The following is a 25,756-nucleotide window of genomic DNA, read 5'->3' as shown; positions in this document are numbered from 1 at the left end:
TTGGATTTACGCAAGTTTGATTACTAGAATTCCCTATTTGCTTCCCTGAAGGAGGAGGGATTATGTCCTTCATATCTTTATTCCCATTATATAAGGCGTGTTTTAAACCAAGGGCTCAATGAATATCTGTTGAATGAAGGAATACATGCAAGCACAACTTGCTCAGGATTGGCTCAGAAATAGGGCAGGGCTGGGCCTTCCCTGGCCGTCCAGGGGATAAGCTTCCACTGCAGGGGGCGTGGGTTCGATCCCTGGTGGGGGAACTAAGATCCCACAGGCTGCAGGGCACAGCCAAATGAAAAAAGAAAAGAAGAAGAAGTAGGGCAGGGCTGAACCTACGTGATTAGACCCTACCGTTGAGAGATGCAGAGGGGCAGGCACTGACATGTTCAGTCTTAGAGTTTATGCTATCTATCCCTGGTGAGGAAGAAGAAAATGAGGTGGAGAGAAGAACAGAAGAAGCAGGAACGCACTGTCACTCCTGCTGAGTTGGTGCCTGCTAATTAAGTTGCATTATCCGGTTTGTAATATATCAATAGGTATTCCATATTCAAATGTAAACATTTACTATCTTCTATGAAAGATGAATTTGAATTATCCTTGTCATTTTCCCTCTCTGTTGGTTCTATTGATTTTTTCCGTCTGGGAAATATATCAGAACCAATGCATAAGTACCATAAAGAAGCCTTATTCCCGTTAAAGCACTTGTAGTATTTCTGGGGGGGTTAACACTCCACTGATGCCTGGATCTCTGTTGTTTCAGTCCACAAGTCCACCAGGTCACTAGTGCTAAGGGCAGAGAATCTGGGGGCCTTTTAGTCGTAAAGTCAGAGACTTTGGAGGTAATATTAAAGAGATTTTCTAAGTCAAAGTAACTCCCAAAGAAGAAACTTCCATCGACTTTACTGAAATCTTATCATCTAACCTCCACTTCAACACATCCAGTGATGGACAGGTCACCTGTTTGTCAGGCAATTGGCTTTATTATTGGACAACAGCCTGAAATTCTGACTTAGTAGTTCTGGGATGAGACCCAAGAATCTGTACTGTAACATCAGTGATGTTGTGATAGCAAAGTATATCACTGTTTGACTATGTTTTGGAACCACTGTTTCAGATTAGTGGTCTTCAAAATTATTTTAGCCAAGTGATATATAGGTAGAAAACAAAATCTTACACAGAAGCAGGACCTTCAAGGGAGGGTAGTGAGCAAGAGGGCCATTAGGACGGAGTTTTGAATTCAAGGAATTTTCAAATATAGGCTATTTCCAGTGATAAGGGTGAGGTCTTATCATACATGTTAATTCTAAGTGTAGCCTATCAACCTCTACTAGCTAACTCTAAAGATTGAAAAACAGACCTATGAGTAAGGAATCTTCAAATCTGAAGGTGGTCCCGGCAACTCTGGGTTACTAGAAGACCTGCATGCAAGCAAAATAGAGAGAAACAATAAAGAGAACCTGGGGTGAAGCTTCATGTCCTGCCTGCTTGGGTACCTTCCACAGCACCCCAAGGGGCACACAGTGTCAAAGAACCCACCAGTGCTCATGGTTTGCAAACCGCTACCTGAGAATTATCAGTCTAGATAATTTGTCAATACCTCTCTTAAGCTGTTGTAGTCAAAAGAGTTCATATGCCCAGGATCCTGCAGAGGAGTGCAGGCATAATCCGTTACCAGAAAGAAAAACAGTACAACCAGTTTGTCATAACCACACAGAACTCAAAGGACGTTCCAAAACATTGCTTTCTCCTGCAGATGTTTTCAGTCTTCACAGCCAACCCCGTGGGTCTCATGGAGTCCCCTTCTTTCTCTGGGGTCCCTCCTTCTTCACTCCATACCCAAAACTCCCTGGGTCCTCCCTCAAAGGATGGCTGAATTCCCTACTTTCGGTCGTAAGAGTACATTTAAGTGTTCCACGTTCTTCAGAATGGAACGATCCCAACACCACTTTTGGACCATCTCTCACAGCATATTTTCAAAGAGTTACTATGATAAAAATATTGGCTTCTTAACTGTCTTACAAAAGACCTTCTTCCCATCAGAGTGAAGTGAGGAAAGGAATGAAGGAATGAGAGGATGACCTCCTCCACATGTATGGTCCAGATGGAGTCTGGCTGGACAATCAAGGGGAATTATCATCTTCCTTTTTGGGGACATTTATACAATATTTCATTGATTCTAAGACACACATTTCCCCCACATTTTGACACCTCTGATGATAGCTTAGAATCAATGCTGTGTCTTAGTTTATTTGGTAGTGGTGTTTTTCTTAGTTGTATTATATATAAAATGATGCAACATTTACAATAGATGGTGACTTAGATTCCGTGACATCCAATAATTTGAACTTGCTTTCCCTCTTTCTTTCTGAAAGTAGTTTATCCCAGTGACCTCAAATCAACGTCCCTGGGGCATGATCCTTCAATTGACTTTGAATTTGCTGTGAACAAATAACAACTTTTGTCAAAAGCTCTGATGAAAGGAAAGACAAAGCATTTCCAAGAGCTACCGATCTAGTGACCCTATTTTTTTAAAAAAGCAGATCATTAACTCAATCGGCAACTTTTTATTGAGTACCTAGTATGTATCAGCTATGGTTCCAAGTGTGGATATATATTTACAGCAAACAACACAGATAAGGTCTTTCTTCTTAAGCTTTCCCCACCCCGCCAGGGCACTGTTGTTCAACAGAAATGTAACAGAAGCCACACAAAAAAATTTATTTTTTGAGTAGCTACATTAAAAAAAAGTAAAAGGAAACAGGTGGGATTAATTTTAACAGTATGTTGTATATAACTCAAGATATATAAATTATTTTTTAATGAGGCATTTTATATCCTTTTTTTCATACCAAGTCTTCAAAGTCCAGTGTATTTTCACCTAACTACACAATATCAGTGAGGACTTAGTATAGTCAAGTGTGCAACAGCCACATGTGGCTACTGCGTGGGACAGCACAGCTTTAGGGAATGGAGAGAGAGAGTAAGGAGGTAAGCAAATCCCATCATTTTAGATAAGGTCCTTTTAATAAAGTCTTCTACTGAGAAGGTAATATTGAGATGAGATCTAATAGATGAGAAGGACCGTGCTATGCTACACTGAGATGGACGAGGGCTCCAGGTCCCAGGAGTAGGAAGATCAAAGTCCCTGCACTAGGGATGAATTTGGAGCATCCCAGGGACAGAATGAAGGTCAGGATGGTTGGAGCAGAGTGAACGTGTGTACCTATATGTTGTGGGGCAAGGGCCAAAGTAGAAGAGGTGGGAGCGTAAGGGACCAGGAAGGAGAGGCACGCAGGAGCCAGATCACGAAGGGCCTCGTGGGCATTGTAAAGACTTTGGAAATGACGTGTTAGGCTCATATGCCTTGTTTCTATGTGAAATCACACTTGTTACTGGTGACTACTATGTTCACCTTTTAAGTATTCGCAACCATTTGTGTAATAATCAACTCTGGACTTCTGCTGGAGGTTGAGGTCTAGATTTGCCATGTGAAGTTTTCCAAAGCCATCCCTTTTCCTTTGTTGAAAGTGGAGACGTTATCTTTTGGCATATCTGCTATTTTCCATGATTTTTCAAAGGTCACTTGGAGTGATGCTGAGTCCACACCTGCAAGTTCCTCCAATATTCAAGGATATAAAACAAATCAGCCTGGAGACATGAACACACGTTTAGTGAGTCAATTCTTTTTTTTTTTTTTTTTACTAGAGCGTCACACATCTTCACTGATGTTTCTTTTTGTAGTATTTGTGCTGTTCTTTTCCGTTTGAAGAGGTCACTTGACGGTGAATAGCAACTGAACTGATTCTGCCTTCTACTGGTTGTTAAAATTGTACCGTTTTCCCTACTTTCTTTTTTTGCTCTGAACACACTAATCTTGCTTGGATTTTTCACATGAATTTTAGCTCATATCGTGTATTGTTTTCTAAACGTTGATGTTTACATGACCTTTTTGTCGTTTGTGTTTATAGCAATTGATGGTGGTAGTCACCTTCCTCCCAGTTCCCCAAACATCAGGACATTTTGACTCTTCAGTTTCCCTTGTGTCCAACATTTGGCCCCCAGTCCTTATGTTAGTTAGGACCCTCTGTTGAAAGTTGTGGAAATATGGCTCAGTTGATTTATGTCCAAAGGAAATGGACTAGCTCATATGATGGGGAAGTTCACTGATTTCCACCACAGTAGGATCTAAAGTCTCAAAAATGTTAACTGGACTCTATCTTTTTGCTTTGTTTTTTCTATTTGTTTTCTTTCTTGGGAGGGTCTTTAGCCTCACCACAGCAAAAAAAAAATTTTTTTAAAGAGTCTCTTTTCTGATAGCACCAGGAAAAATCAGTCCCTGGGGGATATGGTGTTCTCACTGGCCAAGTTTGGGGTATGTGCTCCACTCAAGCCTTATGGCTTGAGCTGATAAACTTGGTTCCTCAAGGGAAGATCAATCAGAATTCTGTTTCAAGAAGAGAGAATGGATATTAGGTTAAGTGTAAAACAGCCAGTCTCCCTAGAGTCTTACACATCTCCCTCTATAACGTTGCTTGTATTTGTCCTCCTCTCCCCATTTCCTCTGCCTCTCCTTCAGCTGAGTTATGTTGGATTTTCTCCTGGACTGTTAAAAAGGGCTCTTAACAAATCTTCCACCTTCTGGTTTCATCAGGATGGCCATATCACACAATTCCACATGCACAAATTATATGAAGGTATGCAAACGCTGTGCAACACCCTGGACCAGACTCTTTTCCCAGCTCCACTCCCTCTGAAACGCCCAGAGGAACCTCCCAAAGTGTAGTTCTGAGTGTGCCAGAATCTGCAGAGACCACCAGACCAGGAAGAAGGTCAGAAAGTTCATCACTTAGAGGGGACACAGGGATACCATATTTAGAAGGCAGGCATTGGAATTTGATAGAACAACGAGAAAGAATGGCTGCACTGTATAGAACCAACTGATTTAAGAAATACAAAGCAATACAAGAAACGTTCGCTAACCACAAAGAGCTTTTGTAGCACAGTAAACATGAGAACCAGGAAGGGCCATATGAGGGGTCCTGTCCATATTTCATAGATAGCTTGGGGCTGGAACGATGAGGGAGAGCATCATGATAGAGGTGGCATCTGAGCTGGCCCGTGGCAACAGGTAGGGTTTTACTGGCTAAGAGGAGGTGAGGAGGGCGCATGCCTGGCAGAGTGAATGGCTCAAGCAAAGACACGGCAAGTTTGATAGGAGGTTAGAGAATGGGCCCTTGCCCAGATTGTCTGTGTCCTGGTAGCTGGAGACAGATTTGGAGACTAAGTTCAGGCTAAATTGTGGATGGTGTTGAATGTATTGAATTTGGGGGATGGTGGAGAGGTGTGATGTGCTAAAAAAGAAGTATAAGCCAAAGGACAAGCAGATGCTTTTCTGGTGGTCTGTAGGGCCATTTATCTTTCTATGCTTTTAAGAGAGTGAGTGGGAGAGTGGCCCAAGCTCTTAAGATCCAGCATGGGGAGCCCATTTCCCACTCTGGTGTAGCTGGCACACTCCTGCTCTCTGCATGAGGGGGTGAGCCTGTGCCTTAGCAAGCAGGACTCATGATCCAGAACAGACTTCAGCACATGGGCCCCCAGGACCATCCTGATAGAATCCTTAATCCTGGCTCCACCTTTGCCTCCAGCCAGGCTGTGTTTATTTGGGATTCGCTGGTGTAACGGAGGCAGTCCCAGGCAGGCTATGCAAGGTCTGGGAGCAGCCATGGAGACAGTAGCAGAGAGATACAGCGTGGGGGCCCTATTTGCATGCTCAGCTGGCCTGAAAGGTCAGCCAGGGGATCTTGTTTGTGAAAATATAAAGGAGCATAAGCTGCTGGCTGTTTCTTTCTTAATTTTTTCTCTCCCTCTTACCCTGGCACTGGGAGCTGAGTTATGCTTCTTGCCAGGATCTCTCCTTCCTTGTCAACTGACTGCCTCTCTTTCTTCCCTTCTCAGAAGGAGGGATGGGTTTCTTGGCTGGATTTCTAACAGCTTCAGGAAGGCCTTCCAGTCTCTGCTGACAGAGGCTGGCTTCAGTGTGGCTTCTGCGACACGACACGATATGCCAGGACTTGGCCCTAAAGTGTCTCAGGAAACACACTTCAGCAAGGCAGTCCTGCTGTCGGCTCAGGGGTCCCTGGAATGGGGAAGGAAGGGGTGGTGGAGTTAGAATGCATCTGTATGAGGTGGGTGGTGTGGCCATTTGGGTGGCTTCCCATTATCCATGATGGCAGGCCATCAGGATGAGGTCACAGTTGCCTGCTCTCTGACCCAGATTAGTTCAGAAAGTGCTGGGCAACAAACAGATGCCCAGATGTCCTGTGGGGAAGATTCATTTCTGTACGACTTCTTCCAACTCCCGGGCTGCCTTTCAACAATAGCCTGCTCCTGCCTTTTCTTATGTTCTATTGATGGTGGTGCGATTAGGAATAGACCTTACGAAACCAAAATGCAGGTACCTCTACCCCACCCCATCAGAAAAACAGATAAGCATCTGTCAGTCTGAAATGTATCTGGACTTTGGTTGTAAGACGCTAGAGCAATCCCCCTGACCTGCATGAAGGAAGCCTACGACTGACCCTTCGTAAGAAGGAAGTACCCACTGCAGGTTAAGAGAGCATCTGTTAGATGGCCAACAGACACATGAAAAGATGCTCAACATTGCAAATTATTAAAGAAATGCAAATCAAAACCACAATGAAGTATCACTTCACACCAGTCAGAAGGGCCGTCATCAAAAAGTCTATAGAGGGCTTCCCTGGTGGCGCAGTGGTTGAGAGTCCGCCTGCCGATGCAGGGGACGCGGGTTCGTGCCCCGGTTCGGGAAGATCCCACATGCCGCGGAGTGGCTGGGCCCGTGAGCCATGGCCGCTGAGCCTGCGCGTCCGGAGCCTGTGCTCTGCAACGGGAGAGGCCACAGCAGTGAGAGGCCCGCGTGCCGAAAGAAAAAAAAAAAAAAAGTCTATAGATATCAAATGCCATAGAGGGTATGGAAAAAAGGGAACCCTCCTGCACTGTTGGTGGGAATGTATATTGGTGCGGCCACTATGGAAAATAGTAGCCTTAAAAAACTAAACATAGAGCTACCACATGATCCAGCAATCCCACTCCTGGGCATATACCCAGAGAAAACGATAATTCAAAAAGACACATGCATGCCAATGTTCATTGCAGCACTATTTACAATAGCCAGGTCATGGAAGCAACCTAAACGTCTATCAACAGATGAATGGATAAAGAAGATGTGGTATATATATACAATGGAATAATTCTCAGCCTTAAAAAAGAATGAAGTATTGCCATTTGCAAATGGATGGACCTAGAGAATATTATGCTTAGTGAAATAAGTCAGAGAGAGACAAATACTATATGATATCACTGATATATGGAATCTAAACAATAAGACAAATGAATCTATATACAAAACAAAACACACTCAGACATAGAAAACAAATTGAGGGTTACCAAAGGGGAGAGGAAGGGGAAGAGGGACAAATTAGGAGCATGGGATTAACCAATACAAAGTACTACACAGAAAATAGATAAGCAACAAGGTTTTACTGTACAGCACAGGGAATTATATTCATTATCTTGTAATAACCTATAATGGAATATAATCTGCAAAACAATAACTGAATCACTATGCTGTATACCTGAAATTAGTGCAAAGTTGTAAATAACTATACTTAAATAAAACATTTTCTTTTAAAAAAAGAAAGAGGATCTGTTAGCGTCTGGTAGACACAAGCAAAAATTCTAGCTCACCCACTTGCCTGTGAGGCTGGGCAAGTCACACTCACAGCACCAGTTTCCACACCTTTTAGGTAAGTGCTCACCTCACAGTGACGTTAGAAGGACTAATCAAGGTAATGCACATAAAGGGTTGAGCGCAGCGCTGGGTGCTTAGTCAGCACTCGAGAAGCGGTAGATAGTGATTATTAATGCAGCAGTGTTGCCTTTATTGTTTGGCACTGATTAACCAAAGGAGGAAGAATGGTCCTGAGGCGGGACTCTGCATACACACAGCTGTTGCTCCCACAAGCAGTCCAGGATGATAGCACTTACATGGGGGGCTAGTTTAACACAGTATTAATTTTAAGATGCAGCTGGGTCATCCCCAGGCTCCAGTGCCTTCCTGCTCCTGGCTGGCACACTGCCCTGGAGAGACAGTCTTCTCTGTGGCATCCGGATTGACCTCAGAAGGGTGTTTGCGACTCAGCGATCAAAGGGTTGTTAATTTTACACTCATATCATGTTAACACACGTTTTAAATGGTCTCATTAGTTTTCCTGCTGATGTTCAGCTCTGAAATTATTGCTTTGCCTGTAGAGCCCCCGTGGATGTGAGCTTTCGTTTTTAGGGGTAACACTCCCACACATCCATAGATCTAGGACAGCTGCCATTTGGGCTTTCCCTGTGGTTCAACTGGTCCATGAGATTGGAGAAGCAGTAAGTCAGAAACCACTACTTTGATGTCTGGTTGGGATAAATGCAGGTAAGGGCAACTCATTCGCACAAATGCAGGGTAAGAGCTGAGCGTGTCGGTGAAAAGAATCAGGTGCTACAATGGACCACAAGCTTGAGAGCAGTCAGCAATGCAACTCAGTTCAAGTGCCTGACACTGATTATGGTAAGTGTGTGTGTGTGTCCCTTATGCTCAGCCTGGTAACCACCCCAACACCCAAAGAAGAAACATTTGACAAAACAGGTTGTCAGTACATCTTCCAAAATTCCAAAGGAGGTGTTATTTTAAGGCCAGCCCTGGGGAATAACTCTACAACAACCCTTCTGGCAACGAGTGCCAGAATGTTACATTTTTTATTTAGTCTCTCTGCAAGCCTCAGAACCTTAACTTCTCAGAGATTCCTTTAAAATAAAAGTTAAAAATTACTCCCTAAAGCCTTGATTGTTGAAATATCTGGCTATGTATGGTACTGTCCTGAGCCCCTTTTAAAGAAAAAAAGAGAAAAAACACTGTGGCTGGGCAGCCTAAATAGCGTTCCTCTCCCCCTTTTTTGGGCCGGAACAGTGACCAGCTCCTTCTGACAGGGCGTGAGTGATGGGTGCTGAGAGCGCAGGACCATTTGTCAGAACCAGGCCTCCCGTCAGCAGTGCAGGAGATTGAAGGTCATGCTTCAACTTCGCCACAGCTGTCATCCATGAAATGGAACCCTCAGCTAAGCATAATCCAGCCCACAGGCAGAACCTGTGTGTGTCTCACCAGCAAACCCAATCACAGTAAACCTCAACTGTGGGCCCTTCGGGGCAGCGCCCAGCTGCTGCTACTAAGCCAGCATGTGCAGGCACCTGGCAGAGGTAGTTGCCTGGACTGGGCATCGTTTTACCCTCACAGCAACTCCATGAGGTAGATGTTATGATTCCCATTTTACAGATGAGGAAACTGAGAATTTGAGAGGTGAAGTGAGCTGTTAGGTCTACCCACTAAGTAATAGGATCAGGATTCAAGCCCAGATTCTCTCTGAAGCAACTCCAAATTATCTAAGGAGACCCAGGTAGGATCTGACCTGTGGAGAGGTGGATCTGGTGCCCATCCTGCAAACCCACTGTTCCTTAGGAAGCAGGGCCACCTGCAGATTTATTAACAACCATCTGATATATTCTGGCCTTTGATTTTTTCATAGTTAAGCATTTAATCCAAAGGAGTCATTAATAACATTTGAATGTGCTTTTAAAGGATAGTATGCCTTGGGACTTCCCTGGCAGTCCAGCGGTTAAGACTCTGCACTTCCACTGCAGGAAGTTAGATCCCTGGTCGGGAAACTAAGATCCCCTCATGCCTCGTGGCATGGCCAAAAAAAAAAAAGATAGTATGTCTTAAAAGACATCAATTTGTTTGATAGATCCTTATCACAGAAAATTTAGAAATATAGAAAAAAGAAAAATTACCAGTCACTGGTAATCCCACCGTCATTAGCATTCTGGTATTTTTTCATTGTATGTGCATATAAATGCATGATAAAATACAAATTGGAATATAAATAAAATCTGTTGACTCCCATTTCCCTCTCAACCTTATATAATAAGTATTTCCCATAAATTAAATATTCTGTGAAAGTAATATTGTAAAAGCTTTAAATAGGTTTTTAGGACACAGTAAATGCTTAACAAATGATAGCTATTCCTATTTATTATATAATATCCCACTGAAAGGACTATAATTTATTTTACCTTTCTGATTTCGATGAAAATTTAGGTTATCAGTCCCCTCTCCATTATTGTAAACAATTGTACTAAGAACCTTCTGTACATAAAATTGTGTCTAAGTTTCTCACTAATTTCTTAGGATAGATTCTTGCTAAGTAATTTCTGGATCAAAGCTTAAGCCATTTTAAACTTGTTATTTCAAATGCATGTCACCAAATGGCTTTCCTAGAAGGAGTGTACCTGTTTAAATTCTCAGAGCGGTATAAGAGAGGGTTCATTTCCTCCCGCACTGAATTTGTGTGATGGCTTGACTTTGGAGAGCAGAGTTCTATTTAAAACACAGCCTGAAAGACCCATGCGCTTGTCACGCATGGAGAGAGTCAGCAAGCATGCAAGCTGGCCTTGAGATAATGTCAGCGAGATCTGGGGATTTCCTCTTCAGGAACACAGTTCTGAGCTACCATTGTTCTGCCCTAACCTGGCCCTTGTTATGTTTCCCTGAGAACGCGTGTGCTTCTCTTTATGTAATAGTCACCCCGCTGGTGATGACTCGTTTAGCATCGTTCCTCCCTACTGGACTGTAAACTCCACGAGATTAGCTCTCTTTCACCACCAGCCCTGAGCCTGGTCCCCGATGCGCACTCAGTGAGTATTTGTGAATGGGAGAACTGCAGCTGCACATCAACATGCCCTAAATTAAGAGTTTTGAGCTGAATCATCCTCTCGTGGCTGTCTGCATTTAAAAATGGAAAAAGTATTTCTTACATAGGATTAAACCAAACAGCAAATTACAGAACATTGTGTACTTCATGATCCCAGTTTTGCAAGACAGAGAAAGAGGTAGGGAGAGAGACAAGAGATGGAGAGACCTTCAGAGGTGGGGAGACCCAGAGTGTTACCAAAAGTGGCGTCCAGCTGCTCGCCACTCTGGAGCCAATAAAATGCCCAAATGACACCCAAATGGCCAAGTCCCCAAATGACACTCAGTGCTCACAAACGGTCCTCAACGTCAGACACCCATCAGAACCAACTGGCAAAATGCCCAAATATCACTTCGTGCTCAAAAGAGAAGTTTGCCCGGGTGCACACCGGTGGACTTACACGGTCTTGGAGCTCGTCAGCTCATCCAGATGCATGTTTCCATTCCACCAAGGAAAAGCGTACGTTGGCAGCCAGCGCCGAGCAGGAGAGAAACAGGGAGGATCTCCCCCCCAAAAATGGTTTCAGCAGCTGCTAGAAGTGTCCCCCAAATCCGCCTCTCGGGGCCAACTAGCCAGAGCAGCGGGCTCATTGCCACCATCCCGGCGCGACGCCATGTCCAGAGGCTCTGCTCGGAAAATCCCGGGGAGCCAGATGTCGCGAGAGCACAGCCCCACGTTAGGCGCCACAAAACTGTTACCAAAAGGGGAGGCCAGCTGCTTGCCGCTCAAAAAGCCAAGAGGCAAAGTTGGTGGAAAGGAGGTTGGCTTTATTTACTTGTTTGTTTGTTTATTTATTTATTACATCTTTATTGGAGTATAATTGCTTTACAATAGTGTTAGTTTCTGCTGTATAACAAAGTGAATCAGCTATACATATACATACACCCCCATATCCCCTCCCTCTTGAGTCTCCCTCCCACCCTCCCTATCCCACCCCTCTAGGTGGTCTCAAAGCACCCAGCTGATCTTCCTATGTTATGCAGCTGCTTCCCATTAGCTATTTATTTTACACTTGGTAGTGTATATATGTCAGTGCCACTCTCTCACTTCGTCCCAGCTTACCCTTCCCGCAGCGTCCTCAAGCCTGTTGTCTATGTCTGCGTCTTTATTCCTGCCCTGCCACTAGGTTCACCAGTAAGGAGGTTGGCTTTATTTCGGAGGCCGGCAACCAGTGGGGAGCGTGGACACCTGTCCAAAGGCCAGGGATAATCAGTGGGCAAGAGATTTTATAGATGGAAGGAGGGGGCTACGTGCAGAAACAGCACAGTCAGCTCTGACAGTCATCTTGAAATTAGTCGTGGGGTGGTCTGATCAGCATCATCTTGATTGTTTTAAGTACAGTTAGTCCTTAGTTCCAGGATCGGTTTGTTCCCATTTCTTTGAGGCCAGTTCTTGGAATTGTGGCAGCTTATGTTATGGCTACAGTCTGGTCATCATGTAGTAACTTTTCCACCTGATGGGGGTTTCAGTATCTATAAGACAGCTCACAGGATGTGGCTCAGAATATTATCTATAGCCCTTGAGGAGGAACCAAAGGTCCTTGACTTTGCTTAATGACTAAAGTATTATTATATGGTCTCATTTGACTGTTTTCCTTTGTTTCTGCATTTTCTCACTTCTCTGATTAAATTATTCTTTGGCTAAAGTTTTTCTGCAGACAAAAGCCCAGCTAAGGACATGGGGGCCAAGGACCATAAGGTCCTGCTCCATTTCAAGAGACAGACAAACCCTGAAATATTAATCGTGGTCATTGCAGGCTGGTGATAAGGTTTTCCTTTTTGTGTTTGTGTTTTCCAAAATATTTATAATGTCCATTAATAGGAAATATTTTTTATTAAAATTATTATCAGATCTCAAATACTTTGAAACCTGTTTGGTATTATGGTGAACTGGCAAATTTCACCTTATTTACAGAGTCCCTTTCATCAGCTGGAACCACCTTCTTTATGTGCCCTCTTCTCTTCCCAGGGCTGTAATTTTTATTTTAACTTGAAGACCTGGGGTGGAGAGGAAAAAGAAAAACTTACAAAGCTCCTAGCAATCTAGAGGCTGATTTTCTCCAAGCCAGCAAATCTCTTCAGGGAGGTGAGGAATGATCTTACTGAATGAAAGGTGATCTAAGGTCAGCATTAAATAGATGTGTTGCTTTTCCCAGAGTTGGCTGAAAATATCAAGTGACTTCCTCTACTGAGAAGTTACAGTTTGATGATTAACAGAATTTCCTCACAGCTTTACAGGCTTCAATTTTTATTCCCCCAAGTGCTGTCCTCATTGCCTTCTCTCCTCTTCAGGGACCAGCTCTTAGAGATCCCAGTCCCCAGGGAGGAATGGCAGAGTCGCAGTTTCCAAGGCAAGATTGGGTACTAAGGGGAAGCATGGGAGGGGAGGAGGGGGGAGGGAAAAACCACAGTCTCTGACCCTGAGGGGCTTATAATTTATCTGATATGTCTTTTAGTGCTTGAAAATTTCCCTCCTCCCAATGTCACTCCCACCAACCACCAGTGATTGTAGGATCCTATGGCTATAAATACATAGTCCCTAGAAATACATACTCCCTGAATTTTCTGAAATCATATAAAGGAAAATGTATAACTCTTTTCATCAGACACAAGTTAGAACATGTGTTTCTCTTTTTGCCTTAATTTCCAGGCTTTGTGGATTAAACTCATTGCTTCAGTGCAGTGACTCTCTAGTCCCCAATTCTTTTGCATACTACTCCTGCCGCTGGTGTATAATGTCTTATTTGCTTGGTCCATCTTTATGTGGACTTGTATTAGGTCACCTCATAAATTATTCTAATCCACTTTAGATGCCCTTTTGTACTAAAGTGTGATATATATACTCATTCGTTCATTTATTTATTCTATGGGTTGGGTAAAGGGTAAGCTGCTGTAACAAAAAGTGACACCCCCTTCTTTCTTATATACACACTCCCAATGTGAGCAGCCCAGGCTGGCAGGTGAGCCGGAGGCTCTGCCCCATGAGTTCTTTTGAAGAGCCAGGTTCCCAAGTCTCGTTGACCTGCCATGTAGTGGGGTGATGTCATTGCGTGATCAAGGGTGAGCCATAATCACGTCTGTATTTCAGCTTGTGGGAAATTGAGAGACAAGAACTTCAGGGCAAACTGCTTATCATTTAAAAAAAATTAATAACTTTATTTTTTTTAGAGTTATTTTAGGTTCACAGCAAAATTGGTCAGAGTACAGAAAGCTCCCATATCCCCCCTGTCTCCACACATGCACATACTTCCCACTATCAACATCCCGCACCAGATTAATACATTTGTTACAATCTATGTACCTACATGGACATGTCATTATCAACCAAAGACCATAGTTTAAGTTAGGGTTCACTCACATTGTTGTACATTCTGTGGGTTTGGACAAATGTGTAATGACATATATCCCCCACTGTAGGATCAAATAGAATAGTTGCACTGACCTAACCATCATCTGTGCTCTACCTATTCATTCCTTCCCCCACCCTCTGGCAACCACTGATCTTCTTACTGTCTCCATAGTTTTGCTTTCCTTTCCCAGGACATCAGATAGTTCAAATCTACAGTATGTAGCCTTTCATATTTTTCAGTATTCAGCCTTTTCAGATTGGCTTTTTTCACTTAATAATATGCATTTAGGCTTCCTCCATGTTTTTTCTTGGTTTTTTAGCATTGAGTAATATTCCATTGTCTGATACATCACAGTTATTCCTCTCAACTACTGAAGGACACGGTCACTGATTACAAGTTTTGGCAATTATTAATGAAGCTGCTATAAACATTAGTGTGCAGGTTTCTGTCTGGACATAGGTTTTTCTATTCTGTTGATGTTCAAAAAAAAAAAAGTAGCTCTTAGGGCTTCCCTGGTGGCGCAGTGGTTGAGAGTCCACCTGCCGATGCAGGGGACGCGGGTTCTTGCCCCGGTCTGGGAAGATCCCACATGCCGCGGAGCGGCCGGGCCTGTGAGCCATGGCCGTTGAGCCTGCGTGTCTGGAGCCTGTGCTCCGCAGCGGGAGAGGCCACAACAGTGACAGGCCCGCGTACCGCAAAAAAAAAAAAAAAAAAAAAAAAAGCTCTTAATTTCATTGATCTTTTCTATTGTCTTCTTAGTCTCTATTTTATTTATTTCCACTCTGATCTTTGTAATTTCCTTCCTTCTAACTTTGGGCTTATTTAGTTCTTCTTTTTCTAGTTCCTTGAGATGTAAAATTAGGTTGTTTATTCGAGATCTTTCTTTTTTCTTAATGTACGCATGTATCTCTATGAACTTCCCCTTTAAAATTGCTTTTGCTGCATCCCATAGGTTTTGGTATGTTGTATTTCTGTTTTCACTTCTCTCAAGATATTTTTTTATTTCTCTTTTGATTTCTTCTTTGACCCATTGGTTTTTCAGTAGCATGTTGATTAATTTCCACATATCTCTGAATTTTCCAGTTTTCTTCCTGTCTTTGATGTCTAGTTTGATACCATTGTGGTCAGAAGAGATGCTTGATATAATTTCAGTCTTCTTAAATGTATTAAGACATGTTTTGTGGCCTCACATATGATCTATCCTGGAGAACGTTTCATGTGCTCTTGAGAAGAATGTGTATTCTGCTGCTATTGGATGGGAAGTTGTGGTTCTCTGTATCTGCCCATTTTTCTCTCTAATTTTAGGGGCAGTGGTTTGCCTTGTGACCTAACTTTTTTGACAGACCTAAGAAGAGTTGTTGATTTTCCAGTTTGTTCAGTTTTTTACTTGCTGGATAGAGTGGCGACTTCCAAGCTCCTTACATGCTGGAGCAGACAGTTGCTTATCTTTATTTTTCTTTTTAAGTCTTTATTGAATTTGTTACAATATTGCTTCTTTTTTTTGTTTTGTTTTGTTTTGTTTTTTTTCTTTAGCGGTACGCGGGCCTCTCACTGTTGTGGCCTCTCCCGTTGCGGAGCACAGGCCCGGACGCGCAGGCTCAGCGGCCATGGCTCAGGGGCCAGCCACTCCGCGGCATGTGGGATCTTCCCAGACCGGGGCACGAGCCCGTGTCCTCTGCATCGGCAGGTGGACTCTCAACCACTGCGCCACCAGGGAAGCCCCTCTTTTTTTTTTTTAATGTTTTTTATGTTTTTGTTTTTTGGCCAGGAGGCATGTGGGAGCTTAGCTCCCCGACCAGGGATCAAACCCACACTCCCTGCATTGGAGGGTGAAGTCCCAACCATTGGACTGCCAGGGAAGTCCCTGCTTATCTTTTAAATTAGAAATAAACTGGAATTTGTCCTCATCACTTCTGCTTACACCCATGGCCCAGTCACAGAGCCAAATAAGCTGCAAGGGAGATTGGGAAGTGTAATCTCCGTCACGTTCATTTATAAAATATTTTTGGTTGCCTACTATATGCTGGACATTGTTCTAGGCACTGGGGATGTAGCAGTGAACAAAATAGACAAGGTTTTTTTCTGTTGAGGGGAGAGAGGGGTAAACATATGAATGAATGAATGAATGAATGCTAAATTAATTAATTAAATAGATGATTTGTCAGATGCTGATATATGTGATAGAAGGAAACCAAAGGCAGGGCAGGCGAGTAGGGAGTGTGGAGAGTAGAAATGTCAATTTAAAATAGAACAATTGGGGGGGCTTCCCTGGTGGCGCAGTGGTTGAGAGTCTGCCTGCTGATGCAGGGGACACGGGTTCGTGCCCCGGTCCGGGAAGATCCCACATGCCGCAGAGCGGCTGGGCCCGTGAGCCATGGCCGCTGAGCCTGCGCGTCCGGACCCTGTGCTCCGCAACGGGAGAGGCCACAACAGTGAGAGGCCCGCGTATCGCCAAAAAAAAAAATAATAATAATAAATAAAGGACAAAAATAAAATAGAACAATTGGGGATGGCTCACTTAAAAGGTGACATTTCAGCACAGGCCTGATGGAGGTATGGGAGTGATTCAGGGCTATACTTGAGGTGAAGAATGTTCCAAGCAGAGGGAGCAGCTCAGAGGCTCTGAGCAGGGGTGCGGGGCTGCTGGCATAAGTGAGAAGCAGCAAGGGGGCCGTGTGGAACAGAGTGGGTGGTGGGGCTGAGGGTGAGGACTCATAAGAAATGAGGTGATTCCTTGGACTACACCGTGTAGATAATGATCAAAATCGTATCAATTTGTTTCAAAAGTAGTTATCGAAGACCTGTTTTTCATTCATTTATTTATTCATTAAATAAATGCATTGTGCCTCTCTTACCTGCCAGGCCCTATTATATGCGTGGGCAGTATAATAATGGGTTAGATAAAGACTTGCTGTAAATCAATAAAGAGAGATAAGGCCTTGCAGTGGTTAAGATTCCACACTCCCAGAAAAGGGAACCCTCTTGCACTGTTGGTGGGAATGTAAATTGATACAGCCACTATGGAGAACAGTAGGAAGATTCCTTAAAAAACTAAAAATAGAACTACCATACGACCCAGCAATCCCACTGCTGGGCATATACCCTGAGAAAATCATAATTCAAAAAGAGACGTGTACCACAATGTTCATTGCAGCTCTATTTACAATAGCCAGGGCATGGAAGCAACCTAAGTGTCCACTGACAGATGAATGGATAAAGAAGATGTGGCACATATATACAGTGGAATATTACTCAGCCATAAAAGAAACAAAACTGAGTTATTTGTAGTGAGGTGGATGGACCTAGAGTCTGTCATACAGTGTGAAATAAGTCAGAAAGAGAAAAACAAATACCGTATGCTAACACATGTATATGGAATCTAAAAAAAAAAAAAAATTGGTTCTGATGAACCTAGGGGCAGGACAGGAATAAAGACGCAGATGTAGAGAATGGACTTGAGGGCACAGGGAGGGGGAAGGGTGAACTGGGATGAAGTGAGAGAGTAACATTGACATATATACACTACCAAATGTAAAATAGATAGCTAGTGGGAAGTAGCTGCATAGCACAGGTAGGTCAGCTCAGTGCTTTGTGACCACCTAGAGGCGTGGGATAGGGAGGGTGGGAGGGAGGCTCAAGAGGGAGGGGATACGGGAATATATATATACATATAGCGATTCACTTTGTTATACAGCAGAAACTAACATTGTAAAGCAATTATACTCCAATAAAGATGTTAAAAAGAAAAAAGGGCTTCCCTGGTGGCACAGTGGTTGAGAGTCCGACTGCCGATGCAGGGGACACGGGTTCGTGCCCGGTCCGGGAAGATCCCACATGCCGTGGAGCAGCTAGGCCCGTGAGCCATGGCCGCTGAGCCTGCACGTCCGGAGCCTGTGCTCCGCAACGGGAGAGGCCACAAACAGAGAGAGGCCCGAGTACCTCAAAAAAAAAAAAAAAAAAGACTTCACACTCCCAATGCAGGGGGCCTGGGTTCAATCCCTGGTCAGGGAACTAGATCCCATATGCATCCTGCAACCAAGAGTTCGCATGCCACAACTAAGGAGCCCACCAGCCACAACTAAGACCCAGCGCAACCAAATAAGTAATATAAATAAGATTCTCTCAGGTGATAAAGTTTATCTTTTAAAACTACAAAAGTTTATCCAGTGTGATAGGTAATCTTATGTGTCAACTTGACTGGGGCATGGGATGCCCAGGTATCTGGTTAAACATTATTTCTGGATGTGTCTGTGAGGGTGTTTCTCGGAGAGATTAGCATTTGGATCTGATTGAGGAAAGCCAATTGCCCCACTCAATATGAAATGGCATCCTCCAACCCCTGAGGCCTGGATACAGCAAAAATGTGGAAGAAGGGAGATTCTCTTTCTTTGCCTGAGTGCCTATCTGGAACATCTGTCTTTTCCTGCCCTTGGACTGGGACTTACACTGTGGGCACTCCTAATTCTCAGGCCTTCCAATTTGGGCTAGAATCAAACCACCAGTTTTCCTGGGCCTCCAGCTTGCAGACAGTACATCATGATACTTCTCAGCCTCCAAAACTGTATGAGCTAATTCTTCATAATAAATCTCTTTATATAGATCCTATCTATTCTGTTTTTCTGGAGAACGCTGACTCATAAATCTGGAAATACAAAACCATCTGCAGAGTTCTATAGAAATACAGAATTCTGTAGAAATACAGAATCCCCATTGCGAGCACTTTCTCTAGACTCTTAGTTCCTTGAGGGTGGGAATTGTACCTTTATTGCTAAATTCATTCAACTAAACTTTTTTTTCAAATAAAACACAAGTTACTAATGAAAATAGCAATTAAAGAATACAGTTATTGTTTATTTAGTGTGTAAGCAATGCCAAGCACTAGTGAGCTGGTAATTGATTTATCTTAGTGTATTTAATTATCATACCAACCTGGTAAGGAAGGTAGTATTATCCTTATTTCCAGATTAGAAAACTGGGATTTAGAAAGGACAAGTAATTGGTGTAAGGGCACACAGCTAGTAAGTGGTAGGTCTAGCATTGGAAACTGAATCTACCTGACTCCAAGTCTTATCTTTTTTGCTACCGATACCCTCAATGTACAACATGGAGCTTTTCAAGGTCACTTATCAAATAAAGAGGTTTGTCTAGATGATCTTGGCCCAGTCCATGGAGCACTTGTTGAGTTCTTACTATATAACAGTGCTGAGCGCTAGGAATACGAGGTTGAAAGGCATGATGTTTCCCATAAGGAAAACAGGCAACTTAATAGACATTGCCTGCACTAAGGTGAGTGCTCTGAAAGACGTGAGCCCAGAGGAGATGCGGCACATCCTGGGATTCACTGACCTTCTGAAAGAGGTCAAATCTGACCTGAGTCTTGGAGGATGAGTATAAGGTAGGCAGGTGAAAAATGGGGACAGTATTCTAGGGAGTCAAAACAGAATGAGAAAAGGCACACAATGTGAGGTGACAGGAAGGGGACCCTCCTTCTCCATTCCTGTGGCTTGTTCCCATATGGAGGGCAGTCCCCTATCCCTTCCTGCCCACTCTCTCACCCTTTACTTCTCCTCAGGGAGAACTGGAGAGTTCTGAAATTGGACTGAATGCTGGAGTAAATCTGAGAAGAATTGACAAAAAAGACTGGAACCTAGCAAAAAAAAGATATTCTACATCCAAAGACATAATGAAGAAACCACGAGACAGTAGAAGGGGTGCACTCAAAATACAATCAAATCCCATACCCCCTGGGTGGGTGACCCACACACTGGAGAATAATTGTACCACAGAAGTTCTCCCACAGGAGTGAGAGTTCTGAGCCCCACATCAGGCTGGGGATCTGGCATCAGGAGGAGGAACCCCCAGAACATCTGGCTCTGAAGGCCAGTGGGGTTTGATTGCAGGAGCTCCACAGGACTGGGGGAAACAGAGACTCCACTCTGGGAGGATGCACACAAGGTCTCAGGTGCACCAGGACCCAGAGCAAAAGCAGTGACTTCATAGGAGCCTGGGCCAGACCTACCTGCTGGTCTTGGAGGGTCTCCTGGGGAGGGGGGGCGGGTGGCAGTGGCTCTCTCTGGGGTCCTAAAAGCTGGTGGCAGACATTTGGGTGAGGATTCACCTATACCTGGAGGCAGACAAATTGCTCGGGTCATTAGCACCAGACCTGGCCCCACCCAACATCCTGTGAGCTCCAGTGCTAGGACATCTCAGGCCGAACAACCAACAGGGCGGGAACACAGCGCCACGCATCAGCAGGCAGGCTGCCTAAAACTTCCTTAGCCCACAGCCCCTCTACACACACCCCCTAGACACGGCCCTGCCCACCAGAGGGCCAAGATCCAGCTCCACCCACCAGTGGGCAGGCACCAGCCCCTCCTACCAGGAAGCCTTGCACAAGCCTCTAGACCAGCCTCACCCACCAGGGGGCAGACACCAGAAGCAAGAAAACTACCATCTTTCAGCCTGGGGAACTGAGTCTGCAAACACAGGTCAGAACACATCCTGGGACCACCTGGTTCCTGGCCCTTGGGTGACAAGAGGGGCATGTACTGCTGGGACACATAGGACATCCCCTACAGAGGGCCACTTCTTCAAGGTCAAGAAAAGTAACTAAGCTACTACATACACGAAAATACAAATAGAAATTTAAACAAAATGAGGCAGCAAAGAAGTCTGTTCCAGATGAAGGAACAAGATAAAACCCAGAAGAACATCTATGTGAAGTGGAGAGAGGCAATCTACCCGAGAAAGGTAAGTCCTGAGCTACTTCAGGGGAGAAGATCCAGCCCACGTGGGATAGTGTAGGAAGATGAAAGAGTGGGGCAGAAAGCAACCCTTTGGGGGGGTTCAAATATTTAAGAAGTTGGCAGACGAGGAAGACTCTGTGAAATAGGACAAAAAGCAATCAACAGAGATGTAGAAGGAGACTCATAAGAGATGTCAAAGAAGTAGAGAATTTCAAGAAGAATTGAATGAGAAATAGTGTCAAACACAGTAGAAAGGCCCAAGTAGACTTAGACTGGAGTGTCCAGTGGCTTTGGCAATTTGGAGGTGATGTTCTTGAAAGCAGTTTGAGTTGAGTGGTCTGATCAGAAGCCAGGTGGCAGTGGGTTGAAGAAGTGAAGACCCCAATTATTGGGGCTATCTTCAAGATGCCTGGCTGAGATGTCAAGGGGAGGTCAAGAGAGACTTGCTCCTCAAAAGGTGAATCTTGATGTATTTATAGGCTGAGGGCAATGAGCTAATAGAAAGCAAGAGAGGAGATTTATAGAAGAAAGGGGAGTATGGATGGAACGAGATTTATCTCAGGGTGAAGGAGGTCATGAACAAAAAGCTGAGGTGGGGGTAGGGAGGAGGGTGTGTGTGTGTGCAGACGGGGGTGGGGATTATCTTGAACAGGAGAAGAGATACCTTCTTCCCTGAGACCTGAAAAAGGGTGAAGCGTGTTTATAAATGAGATAAACATTGTGTTGATGTTTTGGGTGGAGACTGGAGGAGACGGAGGAAGCAGAAGTTCATGCTGGTGGCCTTCACCTTCTTGATGAAATAGGAGGCAAGGTCATGTGCTGAGAAAATGTTGGGGCTTAAGAATGGAGTGAAAGTTTAGCATGAACACCAGGCGGAATGGGAGAGGACACAGTAACTACGGAAATGGTGACCTACCCTGGAATTGGCGGGGTTAGAGAAGAAAGAGAAAGCCAGAGTCTCCTGCAAACTGGGTGAAAATGGAAAGAGCAAGGAACTCAGTGGTCTATGAAATACTAGTGGTGGCAATGAGGGCATGAAAGAGAAGTGGGCATCAGCAGATAGCAGTATTTTTCAATTACTCAGTTCTAACACAGTAACTAATATTTGAACAGCTCTCTACATTTCAGGAAATGCTTTTGCAGACCTATTTCATTTGTTTTCACAGCAGCACTATGAAGCATATGTTATTGTTTTCCTATTCTGCAGAAATGGAGAGTCACAGAAATAGTGACTTACTTGAGGTCAGAGGAGTAGTAAAGGCAGGACTTGAAACTAGATATTCGGTCCCCAGGCTTCACACAGATAGGATTTGATATTTAAAGACACTGGTGATCCAAGTCAGGAATAAAATATATGCCTTGGGTTGACTTTTCTAGGAGGAACGGTGAATCTTTTCTCCTCTACTTGTGATCCTAAGCACAGGGCAGCCAAATGGCTCACTATCAAGGTGACTCTTGCCTTTACTGGGCTGATTGGCCCACACAGCCTACAGAGGCCCACACATGCCTCGTGTTAGTTCACATCTCTGTGCTTCTGTACTCGCTGCCCTTCTGCCTAACATACTCTCCCCGTGGTTGTCTCCTGGCTAACTCCTACATCTTGCAAAACCCCCCAACCACCTTTCTCCCTGAAGGCTGAGCCAAGTGCCCTATTTTGTGCCCTTAATTGTACACTGGACTCTTCCTTTATTCCATCCCATTGAACTTGTTGCCTGTACACCTGTCTCCCTCACTAGACTAAGAGCACCTTGAAGCCAAGAACTGTGTCTTATGTCTCTTTGCAGCTCCATACAAAGTGCCCAGCACAGCCCTTGGTGCAAATAAGGGTCAGTCACCTGCAAATATGGAAAATATGACCCTTTGGCACAACTCTCAGTGGAAACCAACTAAGAGCACGAGTTAGGCCATCACGTGGTCAGTCTGAACACAGCCTCACCCTTCTTTGGCTGAGATGACAAGATGTGACAGAAGTATTGAGGGGCAGATCATTAGCAAGAGCTTTCCTTCCTTCCACTGAGACTTGTCTTCCTTTTCTCCTCTAATGGTCTAGCATTTCAGCAGATCCAGAAATCGACTACTTTCCCCCACCTCTACTACTACTACTGCTGGTCCCAGCCAACATCATCTCTTGCCTGGATTATTGCAACAGCGTCCTGACTGGTCTCCCTGCTTTAACCTTCACGGGGTGCAGCCCATTTCCAGCGCAGCGCCAGAGGGATCCTGTTACCACGTAGGTCAGATCATGTCCCTCCTCTGCTCAGCAGCCTCCAGTGGCTCTCAGTTCACCAAACGGGAAAGCCCAGGTCTTTTCAAATTCGTTCAGTGTCCCACGTGATCTGGCCCCTGTGAATGTTTTTCTTTTAAAATTTTATTTATTTATTTATTTAGGCTGTGCCGGGTCTTAGTTGTGACATGTGGGATCTTCCTTGCGGCATGTAGGTTCTTTGTTGTGGGCCTGTAGGATCTTTGTTGCAGCATGGGGGATATTTTATTTTATTTTATTTTATTTTACTTTTGGCTGTGTTGGGTCTTCGTTGCTGCGCATGAGCTTTCTCTAGTTGCAGCAAGTGGGGTGCGTGGGCTTCTTATTGAAGTGTTTTCTCTTGTTGTGGAGCACAGGCTCTAGGCACATGGACTTCAGTAGTCATGGCACTTGGGCTCAGTAGCTGAGGTTCGCAGGCTCTAGAGCACAGGCTCAGTAGTTGTGGCGCATGGGCCTAGTTGCTCCGCAGCATGCGGGATCTTCCTGGACCAGGGCTTGAACCTGTGTCCCCTGCATTGGCAGGCGGATTCTTAACCACTGCACCACCAGAGAAGTCCCAGGGGATCTTTTAGTTGCAGCATGTGGGCTTCTTAGTTGCAGCATATGGACTTCTTAGTTGCAGGATGTGGGATCTAGTTCCCTGACCAGGGAATCGAACCCCGGCCCCCTGTGTTGGGAGCGTGGAGTCTTACCCACTGGACCACCAAGGAAGTCCCCTGGCCCCTGTGAACTTTTTGACTCCACCTTCTACTTAACTACCTTGGTGTCCTCACTGTTTCTTACCCACCAGGTCCACTCACCCCAGGACCTTGCGTTGCCATTCCCTTGCCTGGAGTCCTCCACCAGATTTCATCATCACCCTCTCCTTTCCGCCCTTTGCTCTCTTACTCAGCTACATCCCTCTTCATAAAACTTTTTATAAAGCTTTTATTTTTATTTTTGGCAGCACCACGTGGCTTGCAGGATTTTAGCTCCCCAACCAGGGATCATTGCGGCCCCCGGCAGTGGAAGCGCGGAGTCCTCACCACTGAACCTCCAGGGAAGTCCCTCCCTGCTTTATTTTTTACTTAGCACTAACACTGACTAGAATACTACGTGTCTTACTTACCGATCTTGTTTATTTTCTGTCTCCCCCAGTAGGACAGTGAATTAGGACCGCTTGGGTCATTTCTGTATCCCCTGTACCCTGAACGGTGTCTGGCACAGAGGATGCAAGGAATATTTGTTGAAGGAATGAGTTCTGATTCAAGGCTGACCTCTTATCTCCTGGTTAAAAATGGATGGTTCTCAAATTGTTTCATATGCATTAATTTGGTTTGTTTAACTAGAGTATATTCTTTTCAAAAGTAGAGACCTGGTTTACACTTTATGCCTGTTAATTAATGCAAAGTCGTGGCCCTCATAACTCAACTGCATCTGTCCTTTGTCCCATCCTCCCACTCTATGCCTGGGCCCATTCTTCTGCTCTGTGCCTGGATCCATCCCTTCGCCCAGCTGAGGCCTGGGTCAGCTCGTCCCTCCCAGACCACCGTGCTTTCCTTTTTTTTTTTTTTTCCGGTAAGCGGGCCTCTCACTGTTGTGGCCTCTCCCGTTGCGAGCACAGGCTCCGGACGCGCAGGCTCAGTGGCCATGGCTCACGGGCCCAGCTGCTCCGCGGCATGTGGGATCCTCCCGGACCGGGGCACGAACCCGTGTCCCCTGCATCGGCAGGCGGACTCCCAACCACTGTGCCACCAGGGAAGCCCTGTGCTTTCCTTTTAACGCCCTCTACTCCTCCTGTTGCCTTGTCTCAGGAAAACCTCATCACTCCTGGAGAAAATCTTCCTTTCCATCGCTTCTGCTGATTTAATCTTTGCTTTTTAATCAGATATGAGGAGGTGGGGGTGGGAGTGGGGAAGGTACTCAGACCATCATACATCATTTTATGGAAGAAAAAGCCTGACATTTTCATTGGCAAATAAATTCTGGAGCTCCGGGACTGGAAAGGACCTAAGAGGTCAGCTCATTCATCCTCACACCTCTGTGTCATTCTGTATTGAAAAACCGTCCTCCAAATGCAACTGTCTAATTTTTCTCTGACTGCACTCTGAGGAAGCTACTTCCCTGACCTCCTTCAATAAGATGTTTTAGTGTCTTAGTGAAAAACATGAAATTATTATTAAAGCACTTGCAGTGCAATAGAGTTATGGAATTGGAGCACAATAAACGTAAATGTACAAACATACACTCAGTAAATGATTCTTTTCTTCTTCCTTGCTTCTTTCCTCTCCCCATCCCACCCAGATGCATTCCATGTTTAATGAATCATCTAAGTCTTCATTATAAAATTTTCAAATCCAAGAGAACCTTTCAGCTTGATGATCCCCCTAAACTTTTTCAAAGACTGTCCCTAAATCATTCCCACCTGAACATAACTGCAGACGATTTAGCGGACAGACATCACAGTCTATGGAGACTGGCTTTGACTCCAGCTCCAAAATGAATCAGCAGTGTGAATTTGGGCACTTGACTTCTTACCATCTTTGTTTCC

The 25,756-nt window shown here is 44.6% G+C and overlaps 1 protein-coding gene across 1 annotated transcript in view; it reads right to left on the bottom strand.

Moving 5' to 3' along the window:
- SORL1 (sortilin related receptor 1) overlaps positions 1-11,459 on the bottom strand; it is a 258,242-nt gene extending 246,783 nt beyond the window's left edge. The window contains exon 1 of the mRNA XM_060304206.1: positions 11,269-11,459. The gene's annotated coding sequence lies outside the window, so the exon portion shown is untranslated. The remainder of the gene's footprint in view (positions 1-11,268) is intronic.
- Between the last annotated feature and the right edge of the window lie 14,297 nt (positions 11,460-25,756).

This window comes from Globicephala melas, chromosome 8 (assembly GCF_963455315.2).
Source record: "Globicephala melas chromosome 8, mGloMel1.2, whole genome shotgun sequence".
Classification (NCBI taxonomy): domain Eukaryota; kingdom Metazoa; phylum Chordata; class Mammalia; order Artiodactyla; family Delphinidae; genus Globicephala; species Globicephala melas.
The sequence above is the reverse complement of the archived record's forward strand: the minus strand, read 5'-3'. Positions and strand labels throughout refer to the sequence as shown.